At 41.8% G+C, this 19,623-nt stretch overlaps 1 long non-coding RNA gene across 3 annotated transcripts in view; it reads right to left on the bottom strand.

Annotated features, from left to right (window-relative positions):
• LOC309650666 overlaps window positions 1–19,510 on the bottom strand; it is an 81,964-nt gene extending 62,454 nt beyond the window's left edge. For 2 of the 3 annotated variants that reach the window (XR_014257669.1, XR_014257670.1), the window contains exon 1: window positions 14,610–14,859. This is a non-coding gene — a long non-coding RNA (uncharacterized lncRNA). Of the gene's footprint in view, window positions 1–14,609; window positions 14,860–18,517 lie in introns of those variants that run through there. The other variant, XR_014257668.1, reaches the window with a different exon arrangement.
• Between the last annotated feature and the right edge of the window lie 113 nt (window positions 19,511–19,623).

Genomic DNA, 19,623 nt, shown 5'->3' on the forward strand with positions numbered 1-19,623 from the left:
AGTGGTTGAGAATCCACCTGCCAATGCAGGGGACACGGGTTTGATCCCTGCTCTGGGAAGATCCCACTTGCCGTGGAGCAGCTAAGCCCGCGAGCCACAACTACTGAGGCCGTGTGCCACAACTACCGAAGCCCACGCACCTAGAGCCCGTGCTCCGCAACAAGAGAAGCCACCGCAACGAGAAGCCCGCGCACCGCAATGAAGAGTAGCCCCTGCTCGACACAACTAGAGAAAGCTGGTGCACAGCAATGAAGACCCAATGCAGCCAAAAAAAAAAAGAATAGAAATAGTCAGTAGAACACCAATGATCTATTACTATAATGTCTATATCACAGTTAAAATCCAAATAGTGTTGTTTTTTGTTTTTTAAGTCAACTCGATCAAAGTCCACTACTTCAAAATCAATAGCCTCTTTGAAATCATAGTAACATTTAAATATGGTTAAAACTCAAATTCAGAAGTTTGGTTAGTTGAAAAGCTTAATCAATTTCCAACTTGTCCAAATAGAATTACCAAGAGCAAAATTTAGGGTTTTTCTTATAGAAATACAGTGCACTAGAATCACTAATACTAGACAGTTAGAAAATTTGGAGTCCTGAGATGCAGAAGATTGTGTTTTTCAAAGATGGCTACACAATACCTCCCACCTCACATGCTCCTCTCCCATCAGGAGGCATTCTTGAATTCCTCTCCCCTTAAATCTGGGCTGGGCTTCATGACTTCTTAAACAATAGAATTTGGCAGAAGTGAAGTTCTGGGATTTTCAAGGACAGGTCATAAGAAGCTTTGCACTTCTCTTGAAATGCTTGCTCTGGGGCAAGTCAGCCACCGTGTAAGAAATGCAGCTCTCCTGAAACAGCTACGTTGTGAGCAAGCCCAAGCGAGGCATGTGGAGAGAGACAGTCATGTTGCCCAGTGCCTAGCTGCTCCAGCCATGCCAGCCCGTTGCCATCTTGAGCATGAGGTAACAAGGAATCCAGGCCTATTTCAGACAGCTTTCTTGTTGTTCTTCTGCCTAGTTAGAGATTTGTGTCAAATTATACCACCATTGGCCATTGTGGCCTTAACGAGAGTCCTAAGTCTCCACGCATGGCAAGTGTGTCCACTTAAGTGTTCTGAGATGCTTTTTGCCCCTTCAAGAGCTTCTGTGCTGAGGGATTGCTGGTTGACTGGGCAGCAGCCATTCCCACATATCCATGGCCGGCTGTCAGGGATTTTCAGATGTTGATGAACATAATGGACTGGAAACTGCTAGGCAGCTTTTTGCAACAGGAATCCACCTTTTCTTGGCCCTCCTGGGATTCTTCTCTGCTTTACCATCAGCCATATGGAATTCTGCTGAAGCTCAAACCACAAAGCAAAGGGCCAGTTGCACACAGAAGAGATCGCATTGCACTAAGAAGATTTCTGATACTCTCTTTGAGGTCATAAGGAAGCTGTCCTACAAAATGTAGCTGATCTAGGGCCGCCTCCTGAAGGACAGCTTTGAAAAGCATTTCTTTCAGCTCTATCTGGCTTTAACCCTTGAGGCTACAGCTTGAGGATTCACTATGGCCACAAAATAAACACAAATGCCTATTGCCTAAATCAGAAATAACTACAGAGGGATTACCTGTTGGTCTAACACAGATTACTTTGCAAAATAACACAGCCAACTTTGCGGTTGGTTGAGGAGGTTGGACGGTTAAATTTGCAGGGGAGAGGGTGTTGTGACTCCTGTTAGTATCTTCATCCTTTCCTTTCTTTTGTTATATTCTTTAGTAACTTTTTGAGGCAGCGGATGGGGTTAGCTAGTAGTAGAAGGGGTTAGCTCAGGGTTACGTTTTGCTTCAGTGTGGGCTATTGTTGAAAGACCATCCGTACCCGTTTAATGCTATGCCAGGGCAGCAGAGAACATACAAGAAAGCTTTTATTAAGCTTTGTTCCTAGCTCCCACCAATATTTACTGGGAAGACTGTGGCAAAGAGGGAATCTCTAGCCAACAGTTTTTGAGCTTCGGAATTCAGATGTTTTCAAAATAATGCAATAATGGAGGAGAAAAAGAGGGTCTCGTTTTACAACTATCTAAATAATTTACTTAAAATTGACACCCAAATTTGCTCACCTTTGTATCTATGCCTTGCTCTATACGTTGAAACTTTTGTTCATCATAACAAGGGAATACTAGTGAGAACCACAGTGGTGTTGTCTTGGTTTTCCAAGCCTTCACCCACAAAGGCCCTAAAGACAGCACCACATTTTAAAGGTGCCAGTGCAAATATTTAAACGTGATTACACAGCATGTTCCCCTTGAGAAGCACATCTTGCATTAGAAAAGTCAGCTCAGGAAGTCTCAAGCTTCAGAGCAGAGAAAGATGTTGCTTGTATCATGGCGAAATATGGTCAGTGTATAAGGCACTGCTTATGTCAAAGCAACTGAGTAATAGCACAAATTAAAAAGAAAACGATTTGCTGATTCACTGCATCCTGGATCAGAATTGCAAACAGAGTTGGTTTTAGTGAGCACAATGAACCAATGGAGAAACATATGGAGAAAGTGTTTGCTACTCTTTTGTCTTTTTTTTTTTTTTTTTCCAAGTAGGGATAAATGGAAATTCTGGCTATGGTAGAATTTGTAGGTTTTCCCTGAGTGCTTCCCTACTCTCCCTCCCTCCCCTGAAGCCCAACTAAATGAGACTATCATTTTGGCTTTTATTGTCTGAAGAAAGCAGGGCAGGCCAGCTGCCTAGGAGTCCAGCTCCGGGTGTTAATCCCCTAGGTGACCTTGACATCTTGCTACTGAGACCCCACCTGCAAACTGCTCTGATCTTTGAGAGCCTGGATGTCATGGAGAGACGTGCTAAGCTTCTGTAGGATATTTGTAAGATTATAGGTCAATATTTCTGGGATATTCAGAAATTTTATTGGTGGTATGTTTTCTAGTTCACAGTGAAATTATAGCATCCTTTGCTATTTAATAATGCAACCAATTTGCTTATTAAATTTGGCTTTTATATATATATATTTTTAAATTTTATAGCTACTTTATTTATTTATTTATTATTTATTTTTGGCTGTGTTGGGTCTTCGGTTCGTGCGAGGGCTTTCTTTAGTTGCGGCAAGCGGGGGCCACTCTTCATCGCGGTGCGCGGGCCTTTCACTATCGCGGCCCCTCCCCTTGCGGGGCACAGGCTCCAGACGCGCAGGCTCAGTAGTTGTGGCTCACGGGCCCAGCTGCTCCGTGGCATGTGGGATCTTCCCAGACCAGGGCTCGAACCCGTGTCCCCTGCATTAACAGGCAGATTCTCAACCACTGCGCCACCAGGGAAGCCCTAAATTTGGCTTTTAAAAACTCATATGGGGGCTTCCCTGGTGGTGCAGTGGTTGAGAATCCGCCTGCCAATGCAGGGGACACGGGTTCGAGCCCTGGTCTGGGAGGATCCCACATGCCGCGGAGCAACTGGGTCCGTGAGCCACAACTACTGAGCCTGCGCATCTGGAGCCTGTGCTCCGCAACAAGAGAGGCCGCGATAGTGAGAGGCCTGTGCACCGCGATGAAGAGTGGCCCCCGCTCGCCGCAACTAGAGAAAGCCCTCGCACAGAAACGAAGACCCAACACAGCCAAAAATAAATAAATACATAAATAAATTTAAAACAAACAAACAAACAAAAAAACTCATATGCACTCTTTGAGGCATTGCGAAATAAAAAAAAATCACAGAAACACTTCTAATTTTCAACCACTTTTAACATAACAAATAGGGGCACATACAGTGCCTTTGGAAGGTGAGCTCATTAAATCTATGCGTCTATAGAAATCTTTGCAGTTAATGGGCCTCATACTCCATCAGGTGTACAGTACATGGATAAATGAAGACATTGGTTCTTATGACAATCTTGCTGAATCTAGAAAACCCATATAGTAAAAAAATGGTGGAGGAAATCTCCACCACCCCCGCCCCATCCCTGCAACCAAAGACGAATGCCCTATGGTATTCATTGTAAAAAGTAGAAACACTCTCCGAGATGTGAGGTCTGCAGAATGACTGAGGCATAGAACGATTGAGGCAATACCCATAACACAGAAAGATGAGCTCGCTGAGAAACTGAGCCATGCGGCTGAGCTCTGCTAGAACCCCCCAAAAACCAGGAAGGCAAGAAAAATGGGGCATACCTTAGGATCCAGAGAAAAGAAGTCTGTGAAAGGGGTTTGATAACTCCTATTTGTCTGAAGCAGAAACACTTAAAAATTATTTTTAAAACTTCCTGTAATTTAAACATCTTACCTCTACCTTTGTGACACAATCACTGTAATTCTTCAAGTTATCCAATTTTTATACAAAGTATTGGACTGGTTGAATGCCATTTTATAAGTTAGATTGATTTCCTTTATATGGTTTACAATTTTGCTTGCTTTTTGTGTTTGATATGATCAACTTCTACTAAGTTCATTTTTATAAAGACATAATTTATGGGCCTTCCCTGGTGGCTCAGTGGTTAAGAATCCGCCTGCCAATGCAGGGGACACAGGTTCGAGCCCTGGTCCGGGAAGATCCAATATGCCGCGAAACAACTAAGCCCATGCGCCACAACTACTGAGCCTGCGCTCTAGAGCCCGCAAGCCAGAACTACTGAAGCCTGAGAGCCACAGCTACTGAAAGCCCGCCGCCTAGAGCCTGTGCTCCACAACAAGAGAAGCCACTGCACTGAGAAGCCCACGCACCACAAAGAAGAGTAGCCCCCGCTCGCCGCAACTAGAGAAAGCCCGCGCACAGCAACGAAGACCCAACGCAGCCAAAAATAATAAATAAATAAATAATAAATAAATTTATTTTAAAAAGACATAATTTATTTTGGATGAGTTTTCCTGTAGTGGAGATTTTTATGACTATCTTTTGTTTCCTAACTTTTGTTGACATGGAGAAAGCTGGGGAGAAACAGATACAATGGTTTTTGTTTTGGGGGGCTTTTTCTGTTCTGTTGCTTATATCCCATGTCGTACAGTAGAAAGAATGATGAACTTCATCTATGAATAGCTTAGGAGGAAAAAGGGAGACCTAAACTTAATTTATATTTAAAATTTAAAATTTAGGTATAGTCCTTCCTTTTATATGACTTTCCCTGAAAAAAAAAAGAGAGAGAGAGTTATTCTAAATGGAAACAGTTTGTTCATCTAAAAACATTAACTTTCTTGGCTCCACCGTAGCACTTTTCTTAATACTCAAAATTTAATACGTGTCCAGCTTCACCTACCCTCTACTGAACAGTATGCATTGTTCTTGGTTGTTAAACAGTGTAAACAGCAATTCTTAAATTCCACTGTGATAACAGAGAAACTTAAGCCTACCTACTTTAAAAAAAAGTGAAACCACAATTCACCCAAATGCCAAGAGGTAAGAAAATAAATCAGATTACTACAGAGATGATTTGGAGGCCTTTTGTTTGTTTTCTTTTAAATAAGGTGGTGATTGAAAATGAAAAGGCTCTGAAGTAAAAGCCTAGCTTTGCTATCTTTTATTAAAAATTTAGGGAATACAATTTTAGAAACCTCGGTTTATCCAGCAGTTATCTTAATTTGGGCAGTAGAAAAGGAGCTGGGCAAATATCCCTGATGATGGACTTCTAGGTAATTTCCAGGAATGAAATACCACTATTCTTCTTTTTTTCCTCTTACAAGTCATTTTTCCCAAAGTACACATGGTCCCAGGATTGTTAGATGACTTTTCCATTGTCCTCTTGGTAAGGGGGCAGGATGCATACTTGAATCCTGAACTATTTATTTATTATGATAATAATAATTACTCAAAATTCCCTCCCTGTATGTTTCTGGCTAGGGTGAACTACAAGAGACATTTTTACACAGATCTGGGGTTTGGAAGCAAAGAAGCAACCACTTTTTTTCTTTATAAATTTTATTTATGTATTTATTTATTTTTGCCTGCGTTGGGTCTTCGTTGCTGCGTGCGGGCTTTCTCTAGTTGCGGTGAGCGGGGGCAACTCCTCGTTGCGGCGCACAGGCTTCTCATTGTAGTGGCTTCTCTTGTTGCGGAGTATGGGCTCTAAGGCGCACGGGCTTCAGTAGTTGTGGTGCATGGGCTTAGTTGCTCCGCAGCATGTGGGATCTTCCCGAACCAGGGATCGAACCCGTGTCCCCTGCATTGGCAGGTGGATTCCTAACCACTGTGCCACAAGGGAAGCCCCAAGAAGCAACCACTTTGTAGCTCACATTATTGCTTATCTGCTGGCTTACCTTGTTGGCATGGGACAGTGGCTGGACCTACAACTGCTCCACCTTCCCCTGAATCATTCTCCAGCTTTTTCAACTCCTGGGCTAGATATATAATGAAGGGGACAGCTTCTCCCACAGGCTATCTATACCATCAAGGTTAGAGGCAGTGAGAAGTGACATGGTTTCAGTCTGTCCTCCTGGGGTTTTAGCTCATGCTTGTAGGTTCCAGGTTGTACTTGCTTTTCCCTACTTTATATCTATCTTCCCTTCCAGGCTGTCTTTGCTGAAGTCTTCAAGCTCCAGGATTAGGTGTGATCACAACAGCTTTACAGAGACTGCTTAAACAGGCCCCACAATTGCATAAGATTAGATATGATTTACATGATACACACACACACACACACACACACACACACACACACACACACACACACAGCTCCTAGTGCATTCTGCTCCTTCTGTTCCTGTGGGCTCTGAGTCTCCGATTGAATCCTGGCTGATTGTATTTCATTGATTTTTATAGTTGGGGAAATGCATTATCTTCTTTCGGTTTGCACTTCCAAAAACTTTATCATTCAGAATAGTGTACTGCAGGTTGGTTATGTATATTTTGTACTTTGAAGACGAATTAAACTCAATGCCTGAATTTTGAAGAACAATAAACTTGATCAAATAAACAGCTTGTTCACATCTTTAAGCTTTTCACAATTGCCTAACTTATAAAAATTGCTCTGGGACAAAATAAAAAAAGATAATATACACATTCTTCTTAGAAATATGGAGGTAGACATCAGAAGAGAACAATTTAACCAGTTGACCAGTTGCCTCTGGGTGGCAGGAAGTGATGATGAGCGAGAGCCAAGGGCATCAGGAGATGTTGCTTTTGGTAGAAGACTTTTTAATCATCAGTTGACTCCCTAAACTAGTTGAATGGAATATTTTGATAAAAATAAGCATTGTTGGGACTTCCCTGGTGGCGCAGTGGTTAAGAATCCGCCTGCCAATGCAGGGGACACAGGCTCGAGCCCTGGTCCGAGAGGATCCCACATGCCGTGGAGCAACTAAGCCCGTGCGCCACAACTACTGAAGCCCGTGCTCCGCAACAAGAGAACCCACCACAATGAGAAGCCCGTGCACCACAACGAAGAGTAGCCCCCTCTCACCACAACTAGAGGAAGCCCGCGCACAGCAACGAAAACCCAGAGCAGCCAAAAATAAATAAGTTAATTAATTTAAAAAAATAGCATTGTTACAAGAAAGTTTTAATAAAAAGCCAAGTTCTGTGCCACTTATTTGTAATAGGGCAGGCAAAAAGAAAGGAAATAGTGGACTTCCCTGGTGGTCCAGTGGTTAAGCCTCTGTGCTCCCAATGCAGGGAGACTGGGTTCAATCCCTAGTTAGGGAAATAGATCCTGCGTGCCACAACTAAGAGTTCACATGCCGCAACTAAAGATCCCACACATTGCAACAAAGATCCTGTGTGCCACAACTAAGACCCAGCACAGCCAAATAAATAAATTAATTAAAAAAAAATAAAAAGAAGAAGAAGAAGAAAGGAAATAGGAAAGGTTATCGTTTGAATTGGACAGTAGAATTTAGTTCTGGAGAGGTTCCAATACAAGTTGAAAGGAAGGTCAAGTTTGGGGAGGAATATGAAACAGTAAGATTTCAAGGGATAAGAGAATGAGCTCTTCCTTCTTTAAGACTCATTTGCTACAAAAAGAAAATCTTGGCAACAAGTGTCTCTCCTCCCCAGCTCTCTGCCTTCTCTTATCTGTATCTTGGGAGCTAAATGCATGAAAATTTAAGTAGTTATTGAAACAAGATAATACACTGAAGCAGCTCCTTTCAGAGCCATGTTTCATGGACTTGAGGAGCCTTGAGTTCTGGGACTGGTATAGTGACAGCCATAAACAATAATTTTCACTTAAGAAAAAACTTTAATTCCTCTCACGGCTTAATTATATTTTAGCCTCATTTATTTCCTTTTCATGACTCAAGCCCTTGGATTTCAACTTCTTGCCAATTCTTCCACATCCTCAATTTGACCTTTCCCTTAGCATTTATTATTTTCCACCCAAGTTCACATATAGAAACATAACTTGGTAATATTAGGACTAATTTAAGTCAAGGCATTGGTGAAAAAAGTTAGGTAGTTAACCCCTTAACAATACCCTCCCCCAAAGGAGTAAATGCATGAGAATTTTTTTTAAAAGAGAAAAAAGATAAAGTTGGGAGGAAAACAACAAGAAAGACATAAAGAAAAGTTCATGGAAAATGGTTCTACTCTGGCAGAAGAAAAACAAATTGTATATTCAGCAGCTTCACTAGTCCTATTTCAAAGCAATAAAATAGTTAGGTTTTATCTTACTAATTCACTTGTATCCATTTTAGAACTGCCTGCTCCTCCATAGTTCGGAGCTTATTCCTTAAATCATTTGGTAATTCCAGCTACATAAATTTCTAATGAGTCCAATGAAGCCTGAGAGCTGAATGAAAAGTATTACATTACTATCCTGCCTTTATACATAGTTTTTCCTTCTAGAGACAAAGCTTTTCACACATACTTTCTCTTTTATTCAGCAGGCATTTCTAAGAGTGGAACAGCAGGCTGCATACCCTAAGTCATGTGAACTGTCAGCAAGAGAGACTCAAATTCCAGACTTCAAGTTCTGGACTTTTTCCACTGAACTCTGGCACCACTTTAGATCCAAATGATGTACTTTCCAGACTATGGTTCCTTCTGATTGATGACTGTTCATCTTCCTGATTCCTAATTCCCCAAGGGATCACTCCTAGAGACCTTTCTCTAGGTCAATTTCATTCTGTTATCAACCCCTCTGGGTAAAAATCCTCCACTAGTTACAAATTCGGTTAATGTCTGTTCTTCCTGACTTCTTATCAAAGAGTTTCTACCCTGGCGTCAGGGTCACATTTGCAGGTTCTTTCCTGGGATGGGTATTGTCTGGGCCTGAAGACAAGCTCTTTTATGAGACTACCTACACTCTTAATTCCTTCTCACCTACCTCAAGTTTTAATTCCCTTTGAGAGACGTTTGTTTGAAATCACTTTTGGTTTGAAATCACTTTTTCCAAGAGAAGAAATCAAGAGCTTGGCAAACAATGAGAGATTTTGTCTGTTGGCTTATTCACTGACTCAAGGACTTTCACTATTCCCTGCTCTGCGACTCTGAAAATAATTTCTTTGTGCTTTCAAATTGCCTGTCAATAAATTGGAATCTCTCCGGTGATAATGACTAGTTTAAAAATATTTTAAAGCATTGATATCAGAGGGGGGTCCCAACTTCTAAAACGCCATTTACTACCCACAATCCTTACATTTATTGACAAAGAAAATGATTAGAATTTGTGTGTGTGTGTGTGTGTGTGTGTGTGTGTAATAGGCTGTGTTGGGGGTGAAATGGTAAATGAATTATCCAAAATTAGTGATGTTATCAGACAAGCCATTGAGAAGAAGGATATGTCACTCGCTAGCTCCTCATGTGATATGGGTCCATTAACTTTTGGCTATATTTCAATAAATAAAATTGGAAGACAGAACACTTATTTCCCCATTTGAAGGTATTCCCTAGATATTTTACAAAACTTATGCATTAAAATATATGATACAATGGACCATGGAGATGGCAGCGCCATGGCTGAGGCAGTGTGAGAACTGTAGGGTGGGGCGCCCATGGAAGTTGAAGGAGGAAGTGTTTATGAATGACCTGCTAAAATGTGAAATGAAGATGATATTCTCCAAGGCATCAGGCTGCTGGAGGACCTGCTGCCCAAAGGGAGCAAAAAGGAGCGCTAGGTCTGTATCTTCTACTTGGCTGAGGGCACTGCCAGCTCAAGGAATGGGAAAAGACCCTAAGATATATACAGGGGTTGCTGCAGGCAGAGCAGTCAGGCTAAGGAGCTGAAGAGAAGAAAACTGTCTCTCTCTCTCCTCCCTCGTCGTCTCCTGTCCCCCCACTCCCCGCCATCCCTCTCTCTATCCCCCCCACGCTTTGCTCCTCATCCCAAGTCCCTCTGAATTCCTGCTTATTAAGATTCCTCCCCCTCCCCTCACTTTAGGCCCTTTCAATCTCCCTGTTAATGGTCTCCCTCCAAGCAGGTCCCCCTCAGCCTCCGCTCACCTCCCCACCCCCTCACCAAAGGCCTTCCTGATAAGATTTAGGAGCTAGCCAAGTCGATTTATAAATTATCTCTCAGCATGGATTATTTCTACATCTGAAAAAAAATTAGTCTAGTTTATGTTGATTCTTAGCAGCATTAATTTGGGAATTTCAATTTTTTAAACCAATTTCTCAAACTTTGCCATTGCTCTAATCATGTCACAGTATGATGCAAAATAAAATAAGGGCAGAATGGTACTTATGCAGGGAAGAGAGATGGAACGAGGGGCCTACAACGCGAATCCACTTGTGTCCCTTTGTGAGGCGATGAGAAAACTAAGGAAACCCATGACTGGGCAAAGCAGGCAGAGACGGTAATGGCTCAGGGTCCTCTGATTTTCTGAACGGTGGCAAAATCAAACTAGAACCCAGGTCTCCAAATGTATAATTTCATGGTGTCAGTGAAGCACATGAGCTTAAGAAGTAGGAAGGGGAGTTCACATTCTGGCTCTGCCTCTTAGGAGTGTGAGAATTGGGGAAAGTTACTTAGCCTCTTTGAAACTGTTTCTCCTTCTGTGAAATGGGATACATTTGCTGCAGGATTAAATGAGCTAACCTGGCAAGGGCCAAACTGAGTTTAGAAGTCAGCCTTTGCCCCAGCCTCAGCCCTTTGCTTGACAGCTGGAGCAAGCCACAAGGATTGCACAACTCCTAGATTCCCAGGTCACATCAAGGGAAGGAAGGTGGCCAAATCCTTATCAGGAATTTAAGCCTGGCTTGTTTGCCCCTGGCTCAAACTTATCACTGTGCTGGGATAATTCTCCAACCCTCTCTGGAACTCAGTTCATTCCTCTGTGGGATGAAGAAATAACAATCTATGCCTTTAAGACACAGGTTAGATAAGAACCAATCAATGTTTATAAAATACAGTGTTACCCAAGGATGAGAGTACAGGGTCAAAATGCATTTTCAATACATGCTATTATAGGTCAGGGTAGTGTTTCCCAAATTGTGGAGTTTGAATTGCTGGTGGTATACAAAACATTTTTTGGCTGCCGCATAAAATGACAAAAAATATGTAGAGAGAAAGTGACTCCCTTTCAATTGTCTTTAATTACATCAGGAAGTAATTCTCATTTGGAGTCTCTAATACTTGTTGTTTCTCTCTTTAAAAAGAGAGTAAACCTTGGGAGCCATGCCTTCAGCAAGAGGAGTAATTAAGCAGAATTTAGAAATATTTCCAAAGTTTTAATTTTTATGTTTGTCTTCTAGTTATAGCAAATAACACTGGTTTCCCATTTATGATAATGGCAACCTTTTTTCTTAGGAGTAAATGGAAGTTTTTTTAAAAAATAAATTTATTTTTGGCTGTGTTGGGTCTTTGTTGCTATGCGGGCTTTCTCTAGTGGCGAGCGGGGGCTACTTTTCGTTGCAGTGCGCAGGCTCCTTATTGCAGTGGCTTCTCTTGTTGTGGAGCACGGTCTCTAGGGGCACAGGCTCAGTAGTTGTGGCTCGCGGGCTCTAGAGCACAGGCTCAGTAGTTGTGGCGCACGGGCTTAGTTGCTCCACGGCATGTGGGATCTTCCCGGACCAGAGCTCGAACCCATGTCCGCTGCATTGGCAGGTGGATTCTTTTAAAGCTTTTTTTTTTTTTTTTTTAATTTTTATGTATTTATATTTATTTTTGGCTGTGTTGGGTCTTCGTTTCTGTGCGAGGGCTTTCTCTAGTTGCGGCAAGCGGGGGCCACTCTTCACCGCGGTGCGCGGGCCTCTCACTGTCGTGGCCTCTCTTGTGGCGGAGCACAAGCTCCAAACGTGCAGGCTCAGTAATTGTGGCTCACGGGCCCAGTTGCTCCGCGGCATGTGGGGTCTTCCCAGACCAGGGCTCGAACCCGTGTCCCCTGCATTGGCAGGCAGATTCTCAACCACTGCGCCACCAGGGAAGCCCGGCAGGTGGATTCTTAACCACTGCGCCACCAGGGAAGCCCGGAAGTTTTAAAATACATTACATATTAGAAAATTTTTAATTTTAAAAATAGGGAATTCCCTGGTGGCCCAGAGGTTAGGACTCTGCACTGTCATTGCTGAGGGCCCGGGTTCAATCCTGGGTTGGGGAACTCAGATCCCACAAGTGGCAAGGCATGGCCAAAAAAACAAAATAAAACAAAACAAAAAAACTTGATTCAAATAAAAATATTAAGTAAATACTAACATAAATGATATTTGGATTTGGACAAATTGAAAAGGTAGTTTTCAAACGACTGAAGTTTGGGAAACACTGGCCTCATGGATGAGGAGTCCAGGGACCTGGATTCCAGCCCTGCCTCTGGTAGAAACCTACCATGTGACTTGGGTGAAGCTGAGCCTCAGCATCTTCATCTGGAACTAACAGGGTTTGCTCAGTTGGTCCCTAAGGAAGCTTCCGGCTCTAACATCCTATCATTTGAAGCAGATGATTAAGACATTTTCTGTTTTTTGGGTAAGAATCAGTTGTCCTGTTTTCTCTCCATAACCCCCTTCAGGCATTTGATATCTAATCGAAAAGAAGTATGGATCTCCGTTTTATTAACACTCATAAGTTTAACTAATGCATATGTTGTTCCAAAAATGCAAAAGAAAGGAAGGAATTATTTGTAATGGAAAGAATACTGGATTTTGAGGGAGATGACATTCATTCTGGTCCTCAAATTTGCCATTTACTGAAAATGTGATCTTAGGTAACCTTAAGTTCCCTTTAGCACTAAAATTCTATGAAATGCAAACAAGTCTATAAAAAGGAAATAGATCAGCTGAGAATTCACTGCCTTTCCTTTCTAATTGAGATATTTAATACCCTACAGTAATATTTTAATATAGACTGAGAGCTGAAAGGAGATCTTCATTTTTTTTTCCCCACTCCCCAAGATCTTCATTTTAACTCTCATTTTGATACTAGCATTGTACTTGGTACATAGTAGGTAATCAATAAATATTTAATGAATAAATAAAAAGTGGCTTCTCATGAACATGAGGCCAAGAAGAAACACATTTCATCAGGTAAGAATTTAATTAATTCAAAGGGAGTTAATTGAGCACCTACCATTTGGCGGCCATATTTGCCAAGCATTATACCTTTTATCTTCCATAAATAGCAAGATGAAAAAGACATGGCTTCTGTCTTCTATTAACCAATGACACTTTGAGGGGAGATGGCATGTATACAAATAACCACAGTATGGTAAAAGAACTACAGTACAATGTGAAAAGCGCCAGGCTCCTCATGAGCAGAACTGTGCCCCATCTTCATTCTTTTACTAACTAGTCACATGAATGTGAGAAACTCATTTGTAGAATCAACTATCAGTTTCATCACCTGTAAAATAAGGTTACACTGTATGATCTCTAAGGTCCCTTCCAGCTATGAATCTGAAAATGATTCTATGCCTCTGAGAAATTAGTTTAAATGCTAGTCTCGAAGACTCCTAACTATACACTGGAGACGATTTCTTCAATACACTTATTTTTCCAGGTAAAAGTAATAAGCAAAATCACACAATTTTTTTTTTTTATTGGCTTCAATCACAATTGCCTTAATCTTTGAACTCTCCTACTAGCAAACTTTCGAATTTGATTTCTCTTGATTTTTGTAAAGACAGTAATAGGAACACTTGCCTTCTCAATTTACCTCAGATACCCTAGTGGGAAGTCAGACGAAAGATTCAATTCAATTCCATTCAACGAACATCTACTGAATATAAATTATGTGCAAAATCTAAAAATGACTCCAAGATAAAGAAAGGTCATGGCCCTCAAGGAAGTTAAAACCAAGTAGAGAAAATGAAACATTTTCATTACACCAAGAGAATGCATTTCATAGAAAGGAAAAAACAAATTCAGAAAGTAAAACAATATGGAAGATTAAAAAAGAACTTAAAAAGAAATGATATGGAGGAGGGTTGGAAATCAGTCAGAAATTCCTCAGCCTAAAAGAAACGGGGACCCATATGTTAGCAAGTAAAGGTATCGGTTGGAAGATCTTGCATTCAAATCCATTCCACCAGGGCAAGACTGGCTGGGGCCAGCAGCTCGAGTAGAGAGAGCTTGTGAGCTGTCTGCGGGACTCTCTGGGTCCCCGGAGAAGCACTCAAATTCCAGCCAATGCTGGCACCCTCCAACAGAAGGGAGAAAGAAACAGCTGACTTAAAAAGTTGCCCCCAAAGTCAGGCAACTGAAGTTGAGAAGAGTACAGAAGCAGTTCCCAAACAAAGGATAGAGGGGAGGACAAGTAAGAGAAACCCTTGCCTTTCATGCAGTCGGTGAAAGATAATTTTCTTCCCCCTCATAATCTCTACAGATGGTCACAGGCAGGAACATTCAGAAAAATGAAAATGCGAAGCTCTGTCAGAGGAAGAGAAAAATGATTGATATGAGGAAAATCTCCGTCACTGCACGGAATATTCCATTTTATACAGATTTCTCCTGAAGGTCCAGGACTGAGCTAAAGGACTGAGCCTGCGTGTAAGTGCCCCGAGTTTGGGGGTAAGGAGAGGAGAAGGGGGTAAGGAGAGGAGAAGGGGATGGAGCTGAGTCAGCTCAGCAACAAGCTCTGGGAATCCTACAGAACACTGGAGACAGGGTCTCCACTTACCCTTTTAGATATAATACGATAACTTCCTATAGGCTGCCAGGAGCGTTCTGGCTCAGACATAGATGTAGAAACATCTAGACTGGCTACACCATTTTCCACACTTTGAGCCATTCTGGGTATAGTTGTAAACTAAGATCAAATTATGTATCTTTGAAAACCTGATACTAACGTTCTGCTCATACCACACTGTCAAACACCCCACAAAAAATGTGAAATCAGGAAGAAAAGTGAAAAATAAGACAGCAGGGTAAAAGCAGGGGCATTTCTAGACACTTCATCCCCAGTAAGGCTACCACAGCCAAAAGGAGTTGCCTCCAGAATTGTCCTCTGGGCTCTATTATTTTCCCTGTATGTTCTATAACTATCAAGGTATCTACTACAGTTTATTAATGCACATGTTTGTGTGTATAAATTATGCTTGTCCAGCTAAATTCTGAGCAAATTCCACACTCTTCAATCGAGGATCCCAGACTTAACTCCACAAATCCCAAGATCCGAAACTCCTGCCCTAGGACCCAAGCACTGAATAACTTTGGGTGAATTCCTAGGCTTAGCCTGGGGGAGCTGTAACAACAATAGCAAAAAGGTCCAAAAAGCAAAACAAACAGGCACACAAGCAACATTCCTATTGCTTAAACAATGAGGCTGTTCTTACCTTTTTTTGGTTTGGTCTCAGTCAATAGCGAGTCAAAAGACTATGGTAATCTTTTTCATCTTTGAGATTTAACCACACTAGGGGACGATAAAATATTTGGGATTTTGGATGTTGGTTTGTTGTTCTGTTTTGTTTTTGTTTTGTTTTTCTGGTGGTGGTAGGCTTCAAACTCCAGTTGTACAATTATTAGTGGGTTTCTTTTTTTAAAGTCATGTTTGATTGTTATTTTAAGTAAACATTGTTTCCCTTTAGTTATAGGAAGGGAACACTTACTTTCTACTCTCACCAGGATATACATTCAGAAACAAGATCCTGCAAGAATCCTTCCCAATTTAAAGCTAATTTAGAGGTTTGTCTGTAACTTCAGAGACAACCCACTTGAATTGTTCTAACTTTTGGTGAATATGGAGTCTCCCAAAACAGGCCACAATTTTGAACTGGATACATTCATAACATCACAGGGAATATACCTACACTGTCCATATGAGTAATCAGAGTTTAATTACAGGAGAAGCCCACCTTTCTGCACTATTAAATATTATGTATTCTGAAGAAGGAAAGGAAAAAACTCCCCTCCAAATAAAGTTAAAATTACCTACGATGTGGTGAAAAGTTTATCTACATAGGAAAATATTATTTTATCGTGAGAAAGAAAAAAAGCAAGACACAAAATTTTATATTGTATTCTACTCCAAAATTCTAATTATTTACATATAAAATGGTTATATTTATTCTCCTTGAACAAAAGAATGTAATAATTTTTGCTTCCCCTCTCTAATGCTTATGTACTTCTCTGTCAGTATAAGAAAACGGTGTAGAAAAATACATCCTTAAGAGATATAACTACATGAAAACGCCAAATTGTGTTTTTGTTGTTGTTTCTTTTTGGCCAAGCTGCGTGGCTTGCTGGATCTTAGTTCCCCGACCAGGGATTGAATCCACACCCTCAGCAGTGAGAGCATGGAATCCTAACCACTGGACCCCCAGGGAATTCCCAATGCCAAACTGTTACTACAACATTTTGCTGAGATATGAGAAAATGGAATAAGACAGGATGTAAATTTTTTTAAAATTATATTTCAAGATAGTAAATGTTGATTCAAAAATTTCAAAAGAAATGATATCCACATAAAAAAATCATGACTAAATCACCCTTAGTAGATAACCACACAGCAGCAATGTTTTCTGAATAACTCAAGAATGAGATTCAAGAGAACGGGTTTCTAGTGGTTGGATCAGCTTTGTTTTGGAAGTGAATGCTTTCCAGAACTTTTACTTATGATTTTGATTATACGTATACTTGATGTTATTTTTATGGCTCTTTGCCAATCCCTTATATTTTATGAGATTTTGATCTTTCACTTTTGCAGTTAGCTGGGATTATTATGTAGAAAAATAGTATCTAACACTTATATCTTACTCTTAGTGTCTGACACTCTGTTGCCAGACCCTGTTCTAAATGTTTTTCTCATATTAACTCACTTAATTCTCAAAACTGTGAAGCAGGTAATATTACCATCTCCATTTTACAGATGAGAAGATTGAGGCATAGGGAGGTTAACAAATTTGCCCAAGGACACACAGCTAGTAAAATTTTAAAAGCCTAGGAGGAAATGCACCAAGGTATTGATGGCGGTTTCTTAGAGTGTGGGGTTATAAAGGAGTGTTAAGAGAGATGACATGACAAGCTCTTGAATTAAGACAGTGGCAGCTGTTTTGGAACAGAGAAGGCAGACTCCAGAACGTTTAAGAGAAAATACTGGCAGGGCTTGTGGACTGATTCATGCCACATGGGGTTGGGGGAGAGTGGCTTGAGTCTAAAAACACTCCAGCTTCTGGCTTGGGTGACTGGATGGACGTGCTCACTAGGGCAGGGAATATAACAGATGGAGCAGCTTTGGGAGAGAAGACTATGTTCTCAGTTGTGACATGTCAGGCTTTACTCTAAGTATCTGAATATGTAAATCTGAAGCTCAAGAGAGAAGGCAGGTCTGGACTTGAGAGTCTTCACATAGAGCTGGTAATTAAACCCCAAAGAGAGGTTGTCATAACGCAGGGAGAGTGTGGAAGAAGAAAAACAGCTGTGGAACAAGAATAAAACTCTGGAGAATCTCAGCTTTATGGGATATGCAGGTGATAAGACAGCCATTCGGATTTGACATTAACATAGCAAATATAAATATGAAATGCCACGTACATATTTGCTTCTCATGGTAGGGTTCATTTATGAGAGACAAGGTAGCATGGAAGCAGGGCAGGGCAGGAGACAAGTTTGGGTTCAAATCTAGCACTTTATCACTTCGGAGCTCTGTAACTATCGTCAAGTTACTAACTGTTGGTAAAATATAAATGACTAATACACTGCTCATACTGCTGTGGGTATTAAATGGGTTAATCCACAAAAGCACTTATATGGCACGGTGCCTGACATGTAGCATGGACCCAATAAACAGCAGATATTATCACTAATGAGTACGCAAATCATACAATTATTTTTCATTCCATTGTCATACTTTGTCAGTTGAGGAAATGGTCTGGAAGTCTGTTGACTAGCAGTAATAAACTAGAGTGGAATTAAACAATTGTATGAAAAAGTCACCAAAACAAAACAAAACAAAAAGTCACCAAAACAATTCACAGACACTCAAGAACTGGTATTTTCCATGACTTTGTTTGGTACAGTACATGTAAACAGAGGTAATAGCAGTTGGTTAGAAGAATTAGCAGGGACTGACAAAAATATTGGTATCTGAGCTACAAGACTGCATTAAAATTTTTCTTTTGTTCTACTATAAATATTCAACAACTAGCCCCAGTATCTGGCACAGAGCAAGCCTCAATAAATATGTTTACTGAATGTAACAAAATGATTTTTTTTTTAAAAGGAGGGGGGATGATTTCTTGTACCTGGTATTAAACATCTCACCATTGGAAGAATTATCCTTATGCAAAGAAAAAGATGAAGTAGCCATGTCTAGGTGCTGTCACTTGAGATCTCTCAAAAGAGTCTGGCTATGCAACTCCTCTCCCATTAGCATCTGCTGCATATTTGAAATTCCCAGCCTTAGCTGTCCTCCTTTGGAACTAGGTTTAGAGTCCACAGAAGAGCCAATTAAAATGCAAATATGTCATCTGTATACGGGAACCAACTTGGCTTCTGGCAGACACTGACACGTTTATCAGCTCTGCTGTGTGAATGGTTAGCTGCCTCCCAGAGGCCTAGACCTTGGGTGCGGGAAGGGCTGCTTCTCAGCAGACACGGTGGGGTCTGCCTTGGCCAGTGGCAGGGACACTGCTGACCGCCAGCCTCGCTGCAGCCCCGAGGCAGGCCCAGCTGCAGGAAGCAGCCAGGACAAAGACAGCCCCGGCAGGTCTCATGGTAGGGCGGGACGCCATCATGCCCGGGTCTCCCTGTTCCTGAATTCGGGTCACCTCGGCCCTTCCAAAAACCGGCTGGCTCTCGTCAGAACGTTCGCGGCCGGACGTGTGGGTGCATAGCGATGTTCATTGTCTTCTCACTGTTTTCATCACTGCAACCTCCAGGTCCCCAGCACATGAGGGCCGGGGAGGTGGCCAAACCGAGTTAAAACCTGAAACGTCTTTTTTGTTCTTTACAGTTCAGTCAGTTTAAGTTCCATGCAATCTTTACGCTGTGAGCTAATATGTATTATACAATTCTGTGTTTGCGTTTTCAAACGCTCTTCAACTTACAAATACCATGCTGGGCTCCCGGCCGGGAAAATGAGACAGAATTAAAACGCACAGTCGGTAAGTTCCAACCCAGCGTTTGGGGCTGGGCTGGTGCTGCAGCCTCCCCTTCCTCCTCCGCCCCGGCGCTCTTCCGGCTCCCCCTTCGCGTCCCCAGGACAACGCCCGCTCGCACCCGGAGAGAAGGCGGGGCGCCGAGCCGAGGCCGTCACGTCTCGAACGTCGGGAGGCTGGCCATCGCTCTGTGACGTCACGAGGCCCCGCCCCCGCTGCCCTGCTATCCCCCGCGACACGCGCCATTTTGT

This window comes from Balaenoptera physalus (genome assembly GCF_965194825.1).
Source record: "Balaenoptera physalus genome assembly, chromosome: 20".
NCBI classification, from domain to species: domain Eukaryota; kingdom Metazoa; phylum Chordata; class Mammalia; order Artiodactyla; family Balaenopteridae; genus Balaenoptera; species Balaenoptera physalus.